Here is a 23933-nt window from a genome sequence, read left to right on the forward strand (position 1 = left end):
AAGGAAATGATCAAAGAACACCATCAGCAACTCAGGGCCACTTTTCAACGGCTGGCAGAACACAGTGTGACACTCCACAAAGAAAAAAAGTGCCAGTTCTTTAAGAAAACAATCGACTTCTTTGGATATGTATTCAGCTCAGACGAAGTCAAAGTAGACCCCAGAAAGTCACAGGCCAGTCAGGGTGCCCCTGTCCCAACTAGCGCATCCGAAGTCTGAAGCTTCCTGGGGATTGTAACATATTGCGCGAGGTTCATTCCGAACTTAGCAACTATCGCCAAACCTCTACGAAACCTCACGAAGAAGGAGATCCCTTGGAAATGGACATCCACCGAAAGCAAGGCATTTGATCAGGTGAAATCAGCACTGTTAGACAGCACCACAATGGATTACTTTGACACCACCAAGTCCAGAGATATTAGTCAATGCGAGCCCCGTTGGGTTAGGGGCGTTACTGACACAAGAAAGGGAGCCAGGAACCTGGGCACCATTGTCGTTTGCCAGCAAAGCCCTCACTGCCACGGAGTCACGATATTCGCAAATCAAGAGGAAGGCATTAGCTGTGAAGTGGGCCTGCAACCATTTCCATCTATTTGTAAGTGGACACCCGTTCCGAGTAGTGACTGACCATCAACCGATCCTCCCTTTGTTCAAGGGCACGGCCCCACATCCACCTCCCAGAATAGAGAGATGGGCAATACAGATGCAACAATACCAGATGGACTTGGTATCCCTAAGAATCCCGCTGACTTTTTATCTCGTCACCCTGCGCAAACAACTGAGCCTGATGTTGATCCGGAGTCAAAAACCGAAGAGTTCATTAACATGATCTCCCAATGGTCATGCCTTTGAGCCATGTCGATTGACTTGATTAAGGCACATATCGACGCTGACGCAGTGCTCAAAAGAGTAGCTCAGGCCCTGAGAAGTAGATCGTGGGAAGGCTTCCTCCAAAATGTCCAAGGCTGGAGTGAAGCCAAAAGAACCCATTTGGGACAATTCTGGAGAGTTCATGATAAGCTCAGTATTGCAGACAATGGCGTAGTCCTGAGAGAGTCACGAGTCGTTATCCCAAAGGATTTGAAAGAACAAGCTACAATCCTTGCACATGAAGGCCATCAAGGCACGAGAAGGATGAAATCGAGAATGAGGGAGAAAGTGTGGTTCCCCAATCTAGAAGAGAGTGTAGACACCGTGGTTCGCAACTGCAGGTCTTATGTGGTGCAGTGCCAACTTACCAGCACTTCGGAAACACCAGCTCCCATCATCACGAAAGATCCAGCACCGTCACCATGGTCGTGGGTCAACCTCGATTTTGTCAGCTTTCCTGACAGGAGGATCACCGTTGTCCTGGTTGACAGCTACACTAAATACCCCATAGTGGAAGTAGCCCCCGCGACAAGTTTTACCAATGTATAACCGATTCTGACAAAATCGTTTGCGTTATTCAGCCTGCCTCAAGTCATCAAAACGGATAATGGACCTCCGTTCCAGGGGGGCGAGTTCAAAGACTTCCTGGGAGAACTTGGAATACAGCATCACTGAATCACACCACAGTGGCCCCAAGCAAACGGGGAGGTCGAGCGATTTATGAGAACCATCAACAAAGTATTACGTATAGCAACTGCAGAAGAGAAGGATCCAGAGGCAGCTCTCCAACAGTTTCTACGGGAATACAGGAGTACCCTACACTGCACCACACAACGCTCTCCCTGGTCACTCATGTTGACCGGTCCTCGGCGGGACATGTTATCCATGGCAGACACCTGGGCCCCTGAGCCATATGACCCATAAGCAACACAAGAGAGGAGGCGCAACACCAATGACAAAGCCAGTAGGCGGCGGAGGGCTCGATCCCGGCTGCTGGTCCCAGGGGACTCAGTGCTGATACGAACCAGGCGGCCTGGTAGGAAGTTCCTCACCCCCTATGAGGCAGGCCATGGATTGTTAAGTCGACAAAAGGCACAACCAGCACCGCCGAAAAGAACGGCGAAGTAGTAACACGCAACGTGTCCTGGATCAAGCAGGTACCCTCAGTAGCTGGCGCACCTCAACACTTGGATTTGCCAAGAGTCGCAGACCTCGATTTAAGCATCTCAGAAGCTGGCCCTTGTGGATCACCAGTAGCCAGCCCAGTGCAGCCACTGCCCGGTGATGGGAGAGGGAGCTCTGGACAAGACCTCGAAGATCATCAACGGCCGTACAATTTTAGGCCGAACCCTCGGCCTAGCCATAGACTTGCACATTTTATGTGCTAAGAAGTTTGGCTATAGTGTTGATAAAGAACTGATTTGGGATGGGATGTAACAGTCTAGTGTTTCTGCCTGTTGGCAGACAACCGAAAGCACCACCGAACAATGTAACACTCTCTGGCCAGGCGTGGCCAGAGATCTTAAATAAACGGTCCGAGGTCGCTCGAGGCTTCCGGTCCAGCCCAGCAGCATACTGGATGGTTGTCACTTATTTTTATCTCCCCGTCCCCTAGTCTCCCTCAATGGTCTTGTAAGGCTGTCCAGTGTCCACGCTCATGGACCCTCACACAGGGCAGCTGCTTATAGCCCCCGGGTCCACCCTGCCCCCTCTCCCGCCCCTTCAACAGAGCAGGGGAGTCTTCGGGTCATGTGTGTGCCAGGTTCAGGCCATACCCACCTGACAGCAATCTGCACCCTACACATATGACCCATTTGGTGCTCATGAGAAAGCCCTCACTGGGGACAGCGCCTCACTCCTGCTGTTCTGCCCTCCAGGCACTCATCTTAAGAACCAGGCTTCTTCCTTCAGACTCCATGAGCAGATCACAGCACACACACAGAATGAGTGAATAAATCATGACCCTTATATAGCGCTGACCACCTAAACAAGCATTGGCCATGGGGCAGTAAAGCTGCACGGCCGTGAAAGTGCACAAGTCCCCTAAAGAAGGAAGCATCAGGGGGAGGGGAGACAGGAGGGGGCCTGCGCATTTTTCCCTTGTGTGAACGAGTAGGGGCACCATATGTTTGCAAGGTAATTACAAACATATGTTGTCCCTGCTCGCTCCCGCCAGGGAATAGCCAGACGTGCACACATTGCCATTGAAGGCAATGGAACACGCGCACGGTTTGACCTGAAAAGGCGCATCAATGGCTTTAGGTCTCTCTCCTATGCAACACATGCGCGTTGCGTAGGACGAGACCTAAAAAAGGCACAATAGGTTAGGGCAGAGCTTTCCAAACTGTGTGACCCAACACAGTACTGTGTAGCCTGCAAGTGGTGGGTGTGTCGCAGGATGACACCACCGGTATTAAGGGCACTTAGCAGTTGCTAATTAAGAGGCATTCCTTTGAAAGAGTGTCTCGGAGACTGCTGCAGCAGCGCAGACTCCGGGACACTCTGCTCTATGGGGGCCGGCGATTCACAACAAAGTCCCATTAACATGAAAATGGTCTTTTACAGACCTGCGAAGTACTCGGGTGCATATGTTCACAAGCATGAAGCATGTGAGTTAAGGAGCAGTCAGATGATAGGACTTTATATTGGGTGAGGGGGTGGATTAAGGATTAGTATGATATTGAAAATATTTCCTTGAAAATGTGAGGGCAGCCTGTGTGTTCTGGATATTGAGTTGTCCAGTAAGATTAGATGAATAGTGTGGTCTGTTACGATCCAAGACGAAGTCACCAAACACAATATTCGGCGGATGAGTGGGGGCTGTTATAAAGTTGGAATCCAGGTCCTTGAGGAAGGTGCCATGTCAGTGGTGAAGCACTAAAATATTAATGTGGCGGGGTTGTTTATTTACCTAGAAATGCGCTTGAGGGATGCTTGTCGGGTCTCAAAAGAGGGTGGTGGAGTGAACGAGTTTTGAAGAGGAGAATTTTGAGTCGAAGTAGTCTTTGATATAGATATGTGCCCTGTAAGCTGGGGTGAGGTGACAGAGGGTGACAGGCAGATGGAGGGAGACAGAGGGAGACAGAGGGAGGAAGACAGCGAGAGGGGGAGACAGAGAGAGGGAGGGAGACAGAGAGAGGAAGGGAGACAGAGAGAGAGAGATGGAGACAGACAGAGTGAGCGATACAGAGGGAGGGAGAGAGAGGGAGAGAGACAGAGACAGACAGAGAGACAGAGACAGACAGAGATAGAGACAGACAGAGACAGGGACAGACAGAGACAAATAGAGAAAGAAGACAGGGGCAGACAGAGGCAGAGACAGACAGAGATGGAGAAGGAGACAGAGAGAGGGAGACAGGGACAGACAGACAGAGACATGGACAGACAGATAGAGGCAGAGACAGGGACAGGGACAGGCAGAGACTGAGACAGAGAGGGAGAGGGAGACAGAGGGAGAGAGATAGAGGGTGACAGAGGGAGGGAGAGGGAGGGAGACAGAGAGAGAGGGAGACAGAGAGGGACAGTCAGGGAGAGATAGGGAAGGAGAGGGAGACAGACAGAGGGAGGGAGGCAGAGAGAGACAGAGAGAGAGGAAGACAGAGGGAGACATACAGAGGGAGACAGAGGGAAAGAGAGAGGGAGGGAGAGGGAGGGAGATAGACAGAGGGAGGGAGACAGAGGGAGGGAGACAGAGGGACGGAAACAGAGGGAGCCAGAGAGAGGGAGACAGACAGAGGGAGACAGAGAGAGGAAGACAGTTAGAGAGAGAGGGAGACAGGCAGAGTAAGTGATAACCCCCCGAACTCCCCTTAGGTGTTCCGGGCTCGCTACGCTATGCTCGCTCGCTACACTGCCTTACTGTGTCCCAAAATTATGCATCTCCAAAAAGTGTGTCCCCAACATGAAAAGTTTGGAAAGCTGTGGGACGGTGTGAGGGATAACATTAACGTGTAGGGGGACTGGAGTTCCAGTACTTAGCTTTCAGTCAGCTGTGGAGCAACGGCAGCGAAGAAAGAGAGGGAAAGCAAGAGGGTACCAACGCAGATATGGACAGTCCGAGATTTGATCGAACGACCTTTGAACTCTGTTGCTTCTCTTTTTACGCTAGTGTTCCAGGGAAATTAAGTTTAATATGGCGTTTTGTTATGTTTTAACTTGGTTGCAAAGAAGAATAAATAAAGTAAAGCCTAATTTTCACATCCGGGTCCTGATATAGAAATCTTCCATTCTAGCAAGCTCGGAAGGGAATTAGGCCCACCTTAAATCATAGCTGCCTCTATTTTTCAACTGCCTTTGCTTGTGTAAGATATTATTGTCGCTGTAGAAGTAGTGGATTATAGAGGGATACAGCCAAATCATTAAATTGTGGTTTATGCAAATCCTGTGGGACAGAAAGCAATTTGGCCTATTTATTCAACATTCTGAATTTTACTTCACACTGCAGCTCCAGCTCGTGAATCCCTCCCGCAGCTAGTTCTCGCAAACCTGCTTCAAAATAAGATTTCCAGAGGCAATTGGCAGTAGTTATGCATAATTGCAGTGGATTTTTTATTGAACTGAGGATGGCATTCATTACCTTTGTACAATATGCAAAAAATCGAGAGTGCAGCATCAGCTTGTAACTGAGATCAAATTTCAATCAGATCTGCACTTGGGAAGTCGTAATCAGAATGCATGGCGGAAGACACTGAGCTGTAGTTTTTACAGTAAATGGCCCAGCTTATTTCTAAAAGCTATCATGCTGTTTAGAAATGTAGGAGTTAATTTGTATTGTACGACTTTACAAATCCTAATGACTCCTGATCGGGAGAAGTTCTTCAACAATCTTATGAATGCTATGCTTAGATATTGCACCACACTTTTGAGCATTAACTTGTGGGTATCGAACAGGCCTTGTTCCTTAAAACCATACTCCCAGATACTTGTAGGATGTACTATTTCTATTTAAGCAAAGTCAATGAACAAGGCACCATTTTTCCGAAGAATATGATCTTCTTTTTTAAGATATTAATCTTGATGCAATTTACCTTGTAATAAGCTGATTGTTCTTCCAAAGACTTTTGTAGCCACGGCTGTCTGATCTAAAAGAATAGAATCATTCAGATGTGGTGGTCACTGAGGACATGAGGGCGGAGATAGCACGGAAGAGCGCAGGAGTGAGGAGCGAGCTAACTCCAGTGGTACAAGTGGGCGGGATCGGAAGGGCAGGGCATGCCCCTACTTAAAAATTATTTCAGTTCGTTCCCCTACTTCTTTTATTCAAAGAAGCATCCCAGGACGGCAAGAATAGTCCAAGTTAAAAACAGTAACTTTTTCTTTCAGCTTTCAGGGGCGGCTCGCAATTCTCTGTTGAACTCCGGAGGCTGCAGCTGCCCCTCCCTGAGCTCTCACAGACTGAGGGCAGGCTCATTGTCATTCCGATTGAGGCTGATTATCCCCTTTCGAATGACAATGCGCCGCCTTCTACCTTTAGCATATCATTCTGAGTTAGTGATTACAGAGGAGCTTTCCCCAGACAGAGTACGTGGGAACTTGCCCACATGTGAAATTTGTTAATGTTATGCACAAAGTGAACTGGGCAGGAGCAATGAAGGGACAGAAGAGGAGACAGGAAAGGAAAGGTGACGGGGCGGGAGAGGTGACGGGGCAGGAGAAGTAATGGGCAGGTAGAAGTGACGGGGCAGGAGAAGTGACAGGGCAGGAGAAGTGAAGGGCAGGTAGAAGTGACAGGGAAGAAGCGGCAACAGGGATGGAGAGGTGACGGGGCAGCAGAGGTGACGGGCAGGAGAGGTGACTGGGCAGGAGAGGTGACCGGGCAGGAGAGGTGACGGGGCAGCAAAAGTGACAGGGCAGGAAAAGTGACAGGGCAGGAAAAGTGACAGAGCAGGAAAGGTGACGGGTCAGGAGCAGTGACGGGACAGGAGAGGCGACAGGAAAGGAGAGGTGACGGGGCAGGAGAAGAGATGGGGCAAGAGAAGTGACGGGCAGGAGAAGAGACGGGGCAGGAGCAGTGATTAGGCATGTGCAGGAGCGGTAACCGGACAGGAGCAGTGAAAGGATAGGCGCAGTGAACGGATAGGGGCAGTGAACGGGCAGGAGCAGTGAAAGGGCAGGAGCGGTGAATGGGCAGGAGCGGTGAATGGGCCGGAGTGGTGAATAGGCAGGAGTGGTGACGGGGCAGGGGAAGTGACTTCTACTTATGTTCCTTGCCTATTTATTTATATACTATTACATGACATTCACTGATGTATCTGCAAAGCATACCTGTTGCCCCAAATTTTTGTCCTGATTTTTGACCTCCTGTCCTGAATTTTTGTCCTGAATTTTGACCCCTTGTCCTGAATTTTTACACTAACCATCCTGAATTTGCACCCATGCCATTGTTCCTGCTTATATTTCGCACGCTTTACATAAACCTGTATTCCCTATGAGTATTTGCTTTTTCCTGAATGAAACCTCAAATAAACATGTGTATGCATTGTTTTAATTAAATAACGTTATAAGCTGTAACTGATCAGTGAAATGCTAAACGTACTAAAAATTAGTATGTTTTGCGATTTCTAGCCACACCGCCCACTGATCCAATCGTCGGTAAATTCCCGCCCCCTGATTCTCTACCCACAGTTCCCCTACTTTGTATTCCCCACTTCGACCACTGGCTAACTCTCCCAGATTCCACCGCCAATGAATTGAATTGCTTTCACGAGCCACGACCCGCAAACCTCGGACCACGAACCCCAGCGAGAGGCGGACCAGGAGGAGAAGACGTCAAATAAAACAAGCACGGGAGGGTGGCCGCTAAGTGTGCAATTTGCCGCCCAGCGGAGGCGGCCCTACTAGGATCGGGTGCAGCCTGCTGGCGCTGTGTAGTCCCCTGCTTGTCTGCCTGATACTCCAACAAAACCTAACTTCCACTGCCAACGCCTACCAACGGTCATCAAGAATGGACCTTCAATGCACAAGCAGGCAGGGAGGTACACAGATACGCAGGTACGGAGGCCGCAGAGTGAGCAGGGTCAGGAGCGATGGGAGTGAGCTGCAGTGGAGCCACAGTGAGTCAGTGGGTGAGTCAGCAGCATAGTATACCACAGATCACCCCCACTTCCCCATACTGCTGTGGCTACCAGCGCCCTCCCCCGCGACTCACCCTTCCACCACATTTTGCCCCACTACTGTGCACTCCTCAGTCTGTCCATCTTCCTGGGGAAGCACGTAAACACCAGCGGGGGCATTTCACGTCAAGAGTGCAGAGCTGCAGGGGTACTGTGGGGGTGCTGCGGAGGCCGCCCGGTCAGCTCTGGGCATTGTCAGCACCCCTACCCCCCCCCACCACAGAGGCCCTACTTCAACTGCTTTTCCTTACCTCACTTACTGTGGGACTTAGCAAATGTTTACTAGCGGGGCATTCCTGGCGACCTTGGGTGTCCCCAGACGAATCCAGATGTTTCCAAGCACATGGTGAGCCCATGGTTCCACTCACCACAGTGGCCCCAAAAAAGGAACAAAGCAGAAAAACAAGCAAACTAATCAACTCCAAACTATCTCACTAACTCTTCGTAGGCAAGTAACTGAGCAAGACGCCTGGTCCATGATTCAATTAAGCGAGCCAGGACTTAAGAGATCACAAGTACGGAGTTGAGCTGAGCTGACCAGATACAGACAGCCTACCAGAAAAAATAAATCAACATAACCAAAGCACCTTACACCTGCCTTGAGCCCCTATGAGATCAGGCAAATCTCGAGAACCCCTAAAAACTGCAAACAAAATGCACTGGTAAGTCTAAATTCGAGCAGCCAGTTCATAGCGGAAGGTGATAACATTTCCACAGTTGAACCCCTCAAGCCATCTTCGCTGAACCCCTTTTCAAAAAGCAATCGCCCCAGGATTTTAAATATGACGGACTTCTTGAAATCCTCTAAGATCCAAGTCATGCCAACGTTGAATCCCTCACTCCAAATCCAGTCGGATCCTCAAACAGGCAACTCTTTAATAAAATCCTCCAATCACACAATTGTTAAAGGTCAAGTACATTCCACTGAACATGAACAGCCAAATGGGTCCCCATCCAAAGGCCCATCCTCAGCCACCGCTCTTGGGTCCAGCCAGTCCAACTATCACTCCCCAACCTGAATTTCCTCAAACCATTCAAACCCTTGCACAAAAGAGTCAGACCCCACATACTCAGGACACCTATTGGAGACTTCAGCAAAGTGGAAGGACCTGTTACTCAGTCCATTCAATGAGAAACAGGAGGAAGCAGTGGCTCATTCAAACACTTCTGCAATCTCTGGTCTCATGCATGACTACAGCGCCATTCTCTCCCCAATCAGACCCTGCTGAGAAAGGGGTTCCGCAAGGCACAAGCACATTATTGAAGAATCCTCAGAAGATAACTCCATACATATTAAATCCCACAAGAGTAATGCTTCTTCTTTTATTTCACAAAGCCACATACAAAGCAAGCCAGCTCGGCACTCTGTATTGTCTCCATTGTCCTCTGCACCCATGTATACACCATTTATAAATACTATTGAGCTGATCTCATCTGCCCTTAAATTCCATTCAGAAAAACTCGAAATTCGAGTGGAACTATTGAACATCTTGGCCACGCACGTTTCAGACATAGAACAAAACCATCAGATCCTGACAGAGCATATCATTCTTGTAAATGTGCTGCCACTCTGGATCACCTAACAGCAATTCCAAGTATTCTGCCTGAAATCCTCATGGAAGTTAAATCCTCCAAGCTGCCTGCTGTAACATCGAAGAATGATACCAAGGTCTTTTGGGCCACAGAGACAGCCCCTACTCCATCAATAGTGTGTCACCAATTGGGTCCAATAACAAACAAAATTAAAGGTGGGGCATTGCCGGTTCGCTCTGAGGGCCTTGCTCAACATCAGCAACCTCCCCTAACCAAAAGGGAATGTAAATGCCTCAGGAAAGCCAGGAACAACCCCCATGTAAGATTCATTAACTCCCCAAACACCACAACATTGCACCAACCAGTTAATGTTCAGCGACTCTCACCTTAGGCCGCAGGGGTACCCAATTTTTCAAATGCACAAAGCGCAGCCCAGCAAAACAACAACACAAAACAGCAAATAAGACTAGGATCCTGAACTGGTGATCCAAAGGGAACCCTCTTCTCTGAAATCTGGCTTAGACCACAATAATACATCAATTGCCCACGGCTGCCCAATCACTGGAAAACCAAGGTTCCGTAAAAGCACATGATTTTTCCCAGCGGGAGACAAAGCTAGCTGGCGCAAATCTGCACAGGCAATCATCTTCTACAGCACACAAGTCCCCTCAAAGTGAGCAACTGGGGGAGGCGCGAACAGCTTTACAGCACATTAAGCTAGCACTAGATCCCATTGAGGCACTGCCCAACCCACAGATGACAACATGCCCTCGTTCACTCGAACCAAAGGCAATGCCATCCATCCCAGCTTGTTCCTTCTTTCAATCTCTCTCAGCCACCACCATTCACCAGGGTGACCACTATTCCTTTCCCCAAATGCTGGAGCAAATTACTTGCATGCCTCCTGGGGACAGACAACAATCTCACTTATCTTTTGGGTCAGCCCCCAGTTATAGCATCCAGTGCATGACTCGTTTCGAAACTTATGAAGTCACCTCCTGGAGACTAGAAATGATTCCTCTTTATAGGTTTAGAGGATGCCATGACACACTGAACAGAAGTGCAATCCTGAAGCTCATTCATGCATTAGAAGCCTTGAGCCACATGAAAACAGAAGACATAGATGGCATTGAGTTCAAACCCAATAAAAAGAGGGCAGAGCACAAAAACACGGTTGTCACCTGGGCCAACACTAAAACAGCTACGATGGTTTGGCAACAAAGAGATTGTTTCTTAAACTGGGGCATCGAGTTAAAAACGTTTGAGCCACACAGGTACCCCAGCCCATTACAATTACAGCAGAATTATTACCTGATAATTGGTGCAGCATCAGCCACCGTTCTAAGGGGCGCAATTGGCCCAGTCGGAGAGCACCCTATCAACACTGAGAATTCGTGTATCACAGTTCTTCGCAAAAAGCCCACTGGCCTGTACCCAATCAGGATGAATGGCATGATCATCATTGGGCACTATATTGATCCCCTCAAAACTACTGTTGAAACTGTGCTCCTGGAACGTGAACGGCCTTAAAAACAAGGTGAGGGAGTCAGACTTTATTTTGTTTCTACAAGAGTTCGACATCCACCTCCTTCAAGAAACTTGGGCAGTGGGCCCAACACCAATTGTAGGTTTCAAAGAGTACCAACAACAAGCAACAAAAACATCTAAAGAGGGCAGATCAGCAGGAAGCCTCTCAATCTACATAGCAACTGACCTCCAGCTGTGTCACCTTGTGCTGGCATCGGCGCAATGCCTTAAACTCTCACCTCATCAAGACCTAGGACCACAAACCTACACCACGGACGCCAACTTATTACTTTACAATGTTTACATTCATCCATCTAGGAAGAACAAACAGGACCAGATCCTCTCACTACTATCAATCCAAAATTCACTCCAGAAGACATTCCCACAATACAAAATCATATTGACTGGAGACTTTAACATGCACTTACTACAAACAGACTCCCAAGAGGCAAACCAATGGCTACCCGGGCCATTTATTAAACAATTACCTTCGGTAATAACAAAGTATTAAAAAATTGATCATCTCGGGAAATTGTGCATTACAGCTCTAGACTCAATTGGTCTGTGTGCCCTTAACGGCTGCCTTCACCAAAACCACATTCATTTTAGAATACACACTTGTGGAATTAGAGTCCCTCAATGAAATCAGGTCTTTTTCTATAATATCAAGAATAGAAATTGACCACTTTCCTTAGCAGGTCGAACTTCTCATACTCTTATCAAGAGCCACAGAAAACAATGACATAATCGCCTATTCTTGTGCCTACAATCGAAAACGCCTGGCTTGGAACAAAAGGATGGTAGCAGTCATTATGAACTTCATCATCACATTCACTTCTGTTGCATTCTTTCATTTATTAAGTTATGTTTTCTATGTCTATTATTTCCTTCATAGTTACTGGAGCCTGGAATGTATGATGCGTGCCTGCATCTTACATGCTGGGTTCCAGATTCTGCATTCAACTGTTATCTATCTGGATTTGCTGTGTAACGGACGTGCTGTGCTTCTTCTACAAACCTTTTAATAAATACTTGTATTTTTATATAATTTAAGCTTTCTACTTTTTAATATTGGCGACGAGGGACATCCATCATATTTCTGCCACGTTTTTGAAGCACAGGAGCAGGAATTTTAAGAATCCACAAACTAATGTTTTTAAAACGACATCTCTTACTTGGGAAGAGAAGCGGATCTTATTGTGTTGATTTCCCTCTTACTCCGGTGAATTTTCGTGAAGTTTGAAGGCTTTCCTGCAATTCTGCTTGTTTTCGGCGTTTTGGTGTGTGAACCAGTAGAGTTTGCTCGAGAATAATTGCATACGTCACCTTGACGCTTATTGTGTGACATTTCATCCAGCGTCTGCACTGCGTCATCACGCACAACGCCAAGCCGCCATTTTGTATCCATGGTAACCGAAGTTACCAGAGAAGGAAACACGAAGCATTTCACTTGTGGGTCCCGGAGAAAGGAAATCGAACCACTTTTGTTTTCCCATTGAAAAAAAAAGGTACACTTTTACACGCTCTTGAATTCCTTGCGTGTTTCATTAAAATTAGTCCTTATTCGGGAGAATTTTTACCAAAACAACTTTCATTCGTTCTTCAAGAATCCTTTACAAACTGTTGCTCAGTTCTATATTAAGACTAACTGATAAACTACAGTTTATACCAACATTGCATTGTATCTTTGGAGTTTATATACAGTGGAGACTTGAACAGGAATTCATTTTATTTTAATACAAGACTGCCATCTACTTGATATTTTTAGTAATTATTCTTAACTTTCATTTCATTTAAGATTCATTTTAAACACTCTATGGTGATATTATTTTATTTTCTTGTTCTTAATTTTGTTAATTTTGATGATCCACTGTGCTAGCATTCTATATTATTTGTTTAGGTATTTATCTTACATTTAGGATTTAATACACCATTTGAGATGCAATTTGATCCTCCATCAAAATTTTTGCAGTCCAAAGGTGATCCACCTATTCCATGGACAAGATGGAAAGAGGAATTTTTTACTTATCTCAAGGCAATGGACGGAGAACGGATGTCTGCAGAGAGAAAAAAGAACATTTTTTACATTGTCTTGGTTCAGAAGGACAGTTAGTATTTAGAACATTGCCACCTGTTAGGTCGGGTGGTGATAGTAATGTGTATGATGAAGCTGTTTCAAGGATTGAAGGGAGATTTAAACCTATAACTAGTGTTGCACTTAACAGATTCAAATTTTATACTAGAGTTCAGGATGATAAAGAATGTTTTGATGATTTTCTTACAGCTTTACGGGCATTATCATTACATTGTAACTTTGGTCTTATGACGGATGAAATGATCAGGGATCAGATCATTGTGCACGTAAAGAGTAAGAAAGTTCAGGAACAGTTATGGATTTTAGGTGATCCTAGCTTGGAAACAGTTATCAGTACTGCAAAAGCTCTTGAGCAGTCAGATAAGTGGATAAAATCTTTAGATAAAGCATCTACTTCTAGTCCTTCTATCTCTAGTAATGAGGTCAGTGTGGTTAAACCTCATGAGCCGAAGACTATTTATTATTCCAATAGGAGTGATGGCAAGACTAAACAGTTTTTTTGTTTCAGATGTGGCAATCCTGACCATATTGCTTCTTTTCAGCAGTGTCCAGCTATTAATAGACAATGCAACAAATGTGGACGTACTGGGCATTTTTCGAAAATGTGCAAAACTCCTACAAAATCTTTCCAAGACACAAAAAAATCTTCGTTTTCTACCTCTAAACGTCCTGGTGGTAATGTTTCATATGTTAATGATGAAGGGAGTAATGATCCAGATATTACGGAATTTGGTATTGTTATATCTGTACAAGAGTCATTTGATACTTCACAAGCTGATACTTTATCATCTCCTAAAAGTTTTGTTAACATTTTAGGGAAGGTATTAGAACTTATGGTGGACTCTTGTTCTCCATGGACTATTATCACTCAAGAATATTGTATAGAATCATTTGGAGATCTAGTAGATATCACTGCATTGTCTAAACCTGATATCTGTGCTTACAACTTTGATGGATCTAAGATCAATTTTATTGGTTTTAAGGAAGTTCTACTTACTATCAAAAGTAGTTCTGCTATTATCAAACTATATGTTGCATGGAAAGGTGTGAATGTCTTGGGATGGAGAGATCAAGCAAAATTAGGGGTTACATTGAATCCCAGGTTAAAATATCCTGTGTCAGTCTTTGCAATATCTGATGGGGAGTCTGGTGATTTACCTGAGTTCACAGAAATTTCCCGTTCTTTTCCTAATGTGTTTTCTAATAAATTGGGTAAATTGAATGGTTTCAGTCACAGGATCAAAGTTAAGCCCAATTCTGTTCCAGTTAAACAAAAGCTAAGGGGGGTTCCCATTACTATTAGGAATGAGCTTAGAGATATGTTGGATACTATGGTGAAGGAAAACATAATTGAAGAAGTGGAATCATCAGAATGGGTTTCTACCATTGTTTTAGCCATCAAACCTGATAAAAGTATTAGGTTATGTGTGGATTTAAGAGCACTTAATAAGAGTTTAGTTACTGACTGTCACCCACTTCCCAACATTAATGAAATGCTGTGTATGTTGGATGGTACATGTGTGTTTTCGACGTTAGATCTTAGATCTGCGTATCACCAAATCGAGCTCACTGAAGACTCTAAACAATTCACAGCATTTATCACCCCTCATGGGTTATTTCGGTTCAAGAGAATTCCATTTGGTTTGGCTTCGGCTGCTTCAGTCTTTCAAAGGGCCATGTATCACATCTTTAAAGATCTAGGGTCATTCGAAAATGTTTTCAATACAATATACTTGTTTTTTCTAAGAATAATTCTGAACATCATTCTCACCTTAAAGAAGTTTGTTCTAAGTTAGAACAATATGGTCTGACGATTAAGGCTAGCAAATGTAAATTTTTCTGTAAATCTGTTGAGTATTTGGGACACACTCTTTCGGGAGAAGGGGTTGTACCAAAGAAAAATCTTGTAGATGCTATTATGAAAGCGCCAGCTCCTGATAATAAGGAAAAGTTACTCTCATTTGCTGGGTTATGTGAGTATTATAGCAAATTTATTCAAAATTTTGCTAACAAGATGGAACCGCTGAGAGAGTTGACCAGGAGTTCTGCTAAATTCATTTGGACGGACAAACAAGATATTGCTTTTAAGCAAATCAAGAATGAGATTGTCAATGCTCCCACACTAAAATCGTTCTGCATTAATAAGAAATGCATTGCTACTGTGGATGCCAGCCTATATGGGATTGGAAGTGTTCTGAGTCAGTGTTCGGGTAAGGATGAGTGGTGTGTGGCATTCGCTTCAAGAACTTTATCTCCCACAGAAAGAAGGTACTCGGTTATTGAAAAAGAGCTGTTAGCTTGTATTTGGGCTGTGGAACATTTTAGAAATTATGTGTGGGGAAATAGGGTCATTTTGAGAACTCACCACAAACCTTTGGTAGGGATTTTGTCTCCTGGTGGTGGATGGAACTCTACAGCGCGGATAGCCCGGTTATCTTCACGTCTTCAGGAATATGATTTTGAAATTGTTTATGTACCGGGAAAGAGCAATGTTACGGCAGATTTTCTCTCCAGGTTACCCTGTAGTGATGAAAAGATTCCTAGTATAGATCTGGATGTTGATGTTGTTGCTTCCATTGGTGATTGCATTTCTCAAGAGTTTTTAGCATTAAGTGAAGAAGAGTGGTTTGAGAAATTGAATAAAGATGCTGTGTGCCAGCAGATTTTTGACTACGTAAGAGTAGGATGGCCAAACAGTAAGTGCATTTCTGCAGAATTAGCCCCTTTTTGTCAGGTTGCTTCTGAAATTGAAGAATTTTGTGGGTTTTTGTTTAAGACTGGTAAGCTAATTCCTCCTTCTTCTTTACAAGAAAAAATGTTGTTGCTTTCTCACCAAGGTCATATTGGTATGTCATCTATGAAACGCCTGGTTAGAGAACATTTTTGGTGGCCTGGCATTGACAAGATGGTTGACAGAATGGTGAGGGTATGTTCACAGTGTATTAGTAGCGATAAGATGCTTCATCTATCTTCTGCTCCCCTTAAGCCTGTGAGTTGGCCTAATTTTCCTTGGCAGAAGGTGGCTTTTGACATCTCTGGTCCTTTTAGACATTTGCCATTAAATGCTCGATTTGCTTTGGTTTTGGTTGATTACAATTCGAAATGGCCCGAAGTAAAGTTTGTTAGTAATGCTTCTTCACAGGATATTACGGTTTTCTTGAAAGAGATTTTTGCTAGGGAAGGTATCCCAGAGACATTTATCACTGATAATGGTACGCAGCTTATTTCTTCTGATATTGAAGAGTTCCTTAAGAGTTGTGGTATTAAACATCATACTGTCTCCTTATATGAGCCTAGGGAGAATGGTCAGGTTGAACGTTTCAACCGAGTTCTTAAGGATTGTATTAGTAGTGTAAGTTCTTCTAATGATGATTGGTTGGACGTTATCAGGAAAAGGTTATGGATATATCGCATCACACCTCACTCTGTTACTGGTGTGAGTCCTTTCAAACTTCTGAAAGGAAGGGAACCTTCTTCTGTCATTTGTCCCTGGTGGATTAAAACATTGAACAAAAATGATTCTAAGGTTGATCTTGAGAGCACTGCTAAACGTGTTAAAGATAAGCAACAAAGTATGAAGGTCTTGTTTGATTCAAAAATGAATGTCAAAGTTAATGATTTTGTGGTAGGAGAATGGGTGAGGATTAAAAAACCTGTTTTTCTGGTTAAAGGGTTTTCTAAATTCTTTCCTCCTATTAAAGTGGTTAAAAAAACAGTGTTGTCACTCAAAATGGAAGAGTTTGGAATGTTCGAAGAGTAGCCAAATGTCCAGATTCTTATAAGCCACATTCTTTTCAGATGTCTGGTCTGGATGATAATCTGGGCATGTGATACGCAATGTTAATATGCGTCCTCAAGGTTCTCCTCATAATGATTTGTCGATTGCCTCTAGGGTTAAAACTGATGTTGGACCCAAAAGAATGCCTAGTAGGTACCTGTGTTAATTTCTTTTGTTTAGGGATAAGATGTGTTGCATTCTTTCATTTATTAACTTATGTTTTCTATGTCTATTATTTCCTTCATAGTTTCTGGAGCCTGGAATGTATGATGCGTGCCTGCATTTTACATGCTGGGTTCCAGATTCTGCATTCAACTGTTATCTATCTGGATTTGCTGTGTAACGGACGTGCTGTGCTTCTTCTACAAACCTTTTAATAAATACTTGTATTTTTATATAATTTAAGCTTTATACTTTTTAATAACTTCTCAAACAAATTCCCCACAAGAGGCAACAAGGTCCAACTAGGAACTCCTAAAAGCAGGTCTGGTTTTCAACTAGCCAGCAAATATTCCACAGACCCTCAAAACCACAACTAAAGGGGCCCCATTGGTTCACTGTAGCCCTTTGGAGAGCAAAGAGAGCAACCAACAGGGAAATCAGGCAGTTGCGCCACGTCTAATCACTATGGGCCCGATTCACAAAAGTAATCTGAGACAAAATCCTAACTTTATGACTTTGTATTCACAACATGCATTTACTAGTAGTAAAGTTAGGATTCCTAACATCACTACTACTAAATGTCTTTGTGAATACCGAAAGTCGCAAAGTTAGGATTTTGACTCAGATTACTTTTGTGAATCGGGCCCTATATAACAGAATGAATTGCGAACCCATCAGGAAAACATATGGATAAAACGGTTACACACAAGCAAAAGAATAAACAGCAAAAAGTTCTGGGCGAAAATCACCACCCTCGCAAACGGCAACCATTGCCATCAGAGAATCTGACTGGATAGAGTACATCGACGGATCCTATCCTGAGAAATCCACCCACAGTGCCACACCAAAAGAGGTAACCACCAAGGGCGCATTGCCCAATGTAAGTTCGCCTGACGCTAATTGGTTGGAAGAAGTGCAGGTGGGGCAATCCCTGAAGAAACCGAGTTCAGATGGAGCACCAGGACCGAGCATACTTCCAAACGCAGTATTCAAATACCACTAGGCATTCTGGGCATTGTACCTTAAACCCTGTTCAATTTGGCATTCACCACTCTACATAGTATAATTGAATCATTACGCCTGAACCTAAACTGAAGCAAAACCAAAGTCCTCTTCTTCTTGCCCAAAAACAGACAGCATCACTTCTAATTTAAATGGAATGCTCGCAAGCAATAAGATCGAACAGGTGAATGCCTAAAAATATCTAGGAGTGGAACTGGACTCCAGACAAAACTTCAAAAGCATTTTGCACAACCAAGCCTTGGCAATCAAACAGTTTTTTGACCTCAATCTAATAAACAAAAAAATGGGTAGTTCGTCTCAGTCATACTTATTGCAAATTAGCAGCGCCAAACTTTTGCAGTCTTTGACTTATGTATCGGAACTCCTCAAGGGCAAAGACGCAACGATTCTTAACACTCTACAGTTTAGCCTGTTCAAAAGGGTTTACCACATTATAAGACACACCAGCCAAGCTCAAGTGTGCTTGGCATTCGGACTCAAGCACCAGCTCCCAGTGATATGTTATGTTATGTTAAATGTGATTTATATAGCGCACTGACACCGAAGCTTCCTGGCGCTGATAAACAGAACAGATGAGGGGGGAGCATAGATGGCAGATTCTAAGTAAGGATGGGGAAAAGATGGGTTTTTAGCATTTTTCTGAAATTCAGAAGGGAAGAACAGGATTTGATTGGGAGAGGTAGGAGGTTCCAAAGCACAGGAGCTAAGTAGGAGAAACGACGGCCGCCAAATCTCTTGGTTTTACTCCTGGGGGTGATCAGTAAATCGCGGTGGGCAGATCGAAGATTGCGTGTGGGACAGTGAGGGCGGATGAGGGATTTTAAGAAGGCAGGGCTAGGGCAATGAAGTGCCTTGAAAGTGAGGCATGCCACCTTAAAGGCGGCCCTTCGATCGATTGGGAGCCAATGGAGGCTCATGAGCAGAGGCTTGGCTGATTGCCATCTGGGAGTTCCATGAATCAGGCGGGCCGCCTGATTCTGGACAACATGGAAGCGTTGAATCAAAAATTGTGGCAGACCGTGGTAGATGGCGTTGGAAAAATCCAGACGGGAGAGTACCAGCGAAATGATAGTTTGAGTAAATGCCGCCGGGGGCAGAAGGTGACAGACTTTACGGATCCTTTGGAGTTGATACAAGCAAGAGGAGACCACCGCTCCAACTTGTGCCCTGAGAGAGAGCTCGGTGTCAATAATGATGCCCAGACTCTTTACTGTTTTTGCTGGGGTAGGGGGGGAGCCGAACTATGGAGGCCAGAACTATGGACCCCAGTAGATGTGACTGAGTCCAGGGAGAAGGAGCTCGGTTTTATCGGCTTCTCTAATTAAATTGTGCTGGAAATTGAGAGCCCCCCAACCCGAGTCATTGGCCGCTTTTTCTTGGTCTGAAATGGGAAGCCAGTACACGATAAAAACAGCTGGCCAATCGTGCTCCGCCAAGATTTGTCATCCCTCAACTTACACGAGTCCGGGGAGCCAACACAGCTGCCAAATTAAAATCATGATTGATGGATAAAGGTGAGATGGCAAAAAAAACCACAGCTAGTCAGTCGTACAATTTTACAAGAGCTAGGGCCCCAATCATACCTCATGAGTCACATTTCCCAAACCATCCAGCACTTTTATTTAATAACTAATACCTAATGGTGCAAATAACCTTTCTGGCACATTTGGGACACTTCCTACCCCGCAACCTGGTGAAAGACGCTCTTCCCCGGACCTTCCTGCTGCGAGTCCTCCCGCCGCCGCCTGCTTGTCATCTGCGGCTGCCGAGTGGAGGACTCGCCTACACATGATCCCTAATGGCGCTCTGTGACCCCGTCATCCCCGCGACTGGAGGCACCATAAAAACCTTGCAGCCTCTGAGGAGTGGGTGGTGCAAATAACCTTTTGGGCACATTTGGGACACTTCTTACCCCGCAACCTGTTGAAAGACGCTCTTCCCCAGACCTTCCTGCTGCGAGTCCTCCCGCCGCCGCCTGTTTGTCATCTGCGGCTACCGAGTGGAGGACTCGCCTACCCAAGATCCCTAACGGCGCTCTGTGACCCCCGTCATCCCCGCGACTGGAGGCACCATAAAAACCTTGCAGCCTCTGAGGAGCGGGTGGTGCAAATAACCTTTCTGGCACATTTGGGAAAACTTCTTATCCCGCAACCTGGTGAAAGATGCTCTTCCCCGGACCTTCCTGCTGCGAGTCCTCCCGCCGCCCCCTGCTTGTCATCTGCGGCTGCCGAGTGGAGGACTCGCCTACCCAGGATCCCTAACGGCGCTCTGTGACCCTGTCATCCCCGCGACTGGAGGGACCATAAAAACTTTGCGGCCCGCGTCGCGGGACATGCGCGGGACAACCTCGGGCAAAGGGCGGGCCCTCTTAGGCCCTCAGAGGCCAGAGGAGGTCAGGTCGGGCCTTCCCCCTTTTACCCCAGACATATGGACTAAAGTAAGCTGCCGTCATATAACTGCTCTTTGCATATTGTGTATGTTTTTCTGAGGACATTGTTTGTGGATTCCACTTGATTAACTTTAGTGACTATAAGATTTTATACATACGATAATTGGAACTATATTATGGCCATAAAAGGGGTCCCCAAAAATATTATATCAAAGGGGGGGTCACGAAAGGGTACTCTTAACCATTACCTTACTAGGGCTAAATCGGCCATTGAACGGGAAATCGAGAGGGCCGAACAACGCCTTTCTTTAGACTCTGCATCTGTTAAACATACATCCATGGCCTTAAATGAGTTAGCTCAGAACTCTTCCACAGTAGAGGAAGAAAATGATGTGCCTGACACTGTATGCACCCCAGTTGTGGAGGGAAATGGGTTAACTCCTGCTACTACTTGTCCCACTGTAGACGTAAGTGATGAGATAAACCTAGTAACGCAAGTGAGTGAAAGTTTACAGGGCACTCCCCCCGTCACCACTAAAAGATATCTCAACACATATAACCCCGGTTCAGGCACCACCTGCAAAAAGAAAGAGCAAAGGGGCGAAACATAGAGGGAGAATAGCGAAGCAGCAAAAACTGCATCTTAGCCCCCCACTGCCTATCACTACCGCACCCACAACACCAGATCCCCCCCCCCCACGAGTCCGCAAACACTGTTATCTAACCAGTCAGTGAACCTACTAGCACAGATTGAATAATTGTTCAAATCTGTTATATCCCCGCTAGTTGAAAGAATGAAAAGAATAGGGGAAAAGGTTGCAATTATAGAGAATACAACACATGCAAACGCCATACTTATAAAAGCTATTCTAGGGGGTAATCAAACCCAGAGGTTGACAAATACTGATGTGCCAACATTTGTAGGAATAGGCGACATTGTTCAAACAACTGCTAATTCAAATGTACTGCCCCCAAATACCAATAAAGTAAAAGAAGTACAAAAGCCTGCAGTAGTAGGGAGAGAACCACAAACAGTGAGGCAGAGCAATGAAGATGTGACCAAAGAGGGGGCAAATGTTAATCATGGAAGGCCACCAAGAAAATGTAACCGCATAGATCTACCACCGGAGGCTGCTCCATTTGTGTGCGTGCTGTCGGGAGTACCAGCACTTACAAACGGGAAAAATTAAGGCTACCAAGAATTAAAAAATAAGGTGTCATACTGGCTAACCAAAAATAGACCTCTCCCACCTCACATTGATGGGAGAATCCTGAATGTCAGAAGAGTGGGTTGGTTAGGCCACTTGCCAAAGAATACACCTGGTGATCTGATAATAGTAAATTTTAGAGATAACCACGTTGTCCCCTTCTTAAGAAGCTGGTAACCTCAAATAGGTGATGGCCCAATAGTAATTTGGGAACTATCCGATTTTTACCCAAGACTTAATTACCTGCCAAGTGTAAACCCTAACTTTAAAAATAATTACCTGATGAATTTGAATTTTAAATAATTTATTTAGCGCACGTTCACCAGCGGCTTCATGGCGCTGCAACTTGCAGATGGCAGGGCAGGAAAGGCAAAACTAAGCTAAGGGAATACGAAGTGTTGGACAACTAATTAAAAGCCTTGGTGAATAGATGAGCTTTAAGTTGTTTCCTGAATTGCAGGTAAAGAGTCGAGGCTCTGAGCTCTGGAGGCAGGGAGTTCCAAAAGAGTGGAGCAAGGGTCGCGAATTTCGATCCTCCCCATTTTTTCCTCCGGAACCGCGGGACTGTGAGAAGGGATTTGGTAGATGAATGTAATTCCCTGGTAGGAACATAGGGGGTGATCTCAGATGAGATAAAAGCCGAAGCCGTGCCCAGTCGAGCTTGAAAGGTGATGGAGGCGAGCTTGAACTAGACACGCTCACGGACTGGGAGCCAATGCAGAGATTTGAGGAGGGGGGTGACATGGTGGAATTTTGGCAATTTAAACACCAAACGCGCCGCCTGGTTTTGAATCTGCTGCAACCGCCTTAGACTATATGCAGGTTTACTAGCATATAGAGCGTTGCCGTAAACCAGGCGGGAGATGATCATTGCTAAGCCTGGGCGTAGTTCGCGTAGCCGCACTCCGCGAGCTACGCGAAGATGCACTTGCACTCCGCGAACTACGCATAGCTCCGCGAGCATGCGTAGTAGCTTGCTTGACCCATTCGCAAGGCATTTTTCGTCTTCGGGAGTGCCGTGGAACTCTGGAACCTGCTCGACACCACATCTCCAGATGCCGCCTTCCTCACGGAAACATGGATGAACGCCTCCTCAGCGCCCGACATCGCCGTCGCCATCCCGGACGGATACAAGATCACCCGGAGAGACCGCGTCAACGAGACAGGAGGAGGCATCGCCATCGTCCACAAGAACACCATCCGCATCACGACCAACTCAGACGACACCCTCACAGCCGCTTAACATCTTCACTTTCAGATACACACCGACCCCAAGACCACACTCAGAGGCACCCTCATCTACAGACCCCCAGGACCTCGCACACAATTCAGCGAAGACATCGCAGACTTCATCAGCCCGCACACCCTCGCCTCCGCTGACTACATCCTCCTAGGGGACCTCAACTTCCACCTGGAGAACAACAACGACAACACCACCACCACCCTGCTGGACAACCTCGCCAACCTCGGACTCATGCAACTGGTGAACACCCCCACCCACTATGCCGGACACACGCTTGACCCAGTCTTCTCCTCCAGCAAGTACATCTCCTTCAGCCACTCCACCGGACTCCACTGGACAGACCACAGCTGCGTCCACTTCAGCTTCAGAAAGACCACGACTCACCACCACCCGCAACAGGTTCCCAGCAGGAACTGGAACAAGATCACCACCGACCAGCTCACCACTTCACTGAGCCAGAACCCGCCCGCCAGCTCAACGGACCCCAACCAAGCAGCCAACAACCTCACACAGTGGATCACCAATTGCGCTCGCCCGACCAGCCTCGACCACTCGCAGTCCGGCTTCCGCGCCAACCACAGCACTGAGACCGCCCTCATCGCAGCTACTGACGACATCCGAGCCCTGCTCGACAACTGGGAAAACAGCGGCCCTCATCCTCCTGGACCTCTCCACAGCATTCGATACGGTCTGCCACTGCACCCTAGTGCAGAGCCTCAGCAACATCGGAATCCAAGAGAAGGCACTGGAGTGGATCATCTCGTTCCTCACCAGAAGAACCCAGAGAGTCCGCCTCCCCCATACAGATCCAAGACCACCGAAGTCATATGCGGCGTACCACAAGGATCATCACTCAGCCCCACCCTCTTCAACGTCTACATGAGCCCCCTCGCAGCCATCGTACGCCAACACAACCTCAACATCATCTCCTACGCCGATGACACCCAGCTGATCCTCTCCCTCACCAACGACCCAGGAACCGCCAGAACCAAT

General features: G+C 46.0%; 1 protein-coding gene across 1 annotated transcript in view; it reads left to right on the forward strand.

Annotated features, from left to right (window-relative positions):
- Positions 1 to 23933, forward strand: part of LOC147733202 (mucin-2-like) — a 1332790-nt gene that overhangs the window by 85882 nt on the left and 1222975 nt on the right. The window lies entirely within an intron of this gene.

The sequence above is a fragment of the Lissotriton vulgaris genome, chromosome 2_1 (assembly GCF_964263255.1).
Source record: "Lissotriton vulgaris chromosome 2_1, aLisVul1.2, whole genome shotgun sequence".
Classification (NCBI taxonomy): Eukaryota; Metazoa; Chordata; class Amphibia; order Caudata; family Salamandridae; genus Lissotriton; species Lissotriton vulgaris.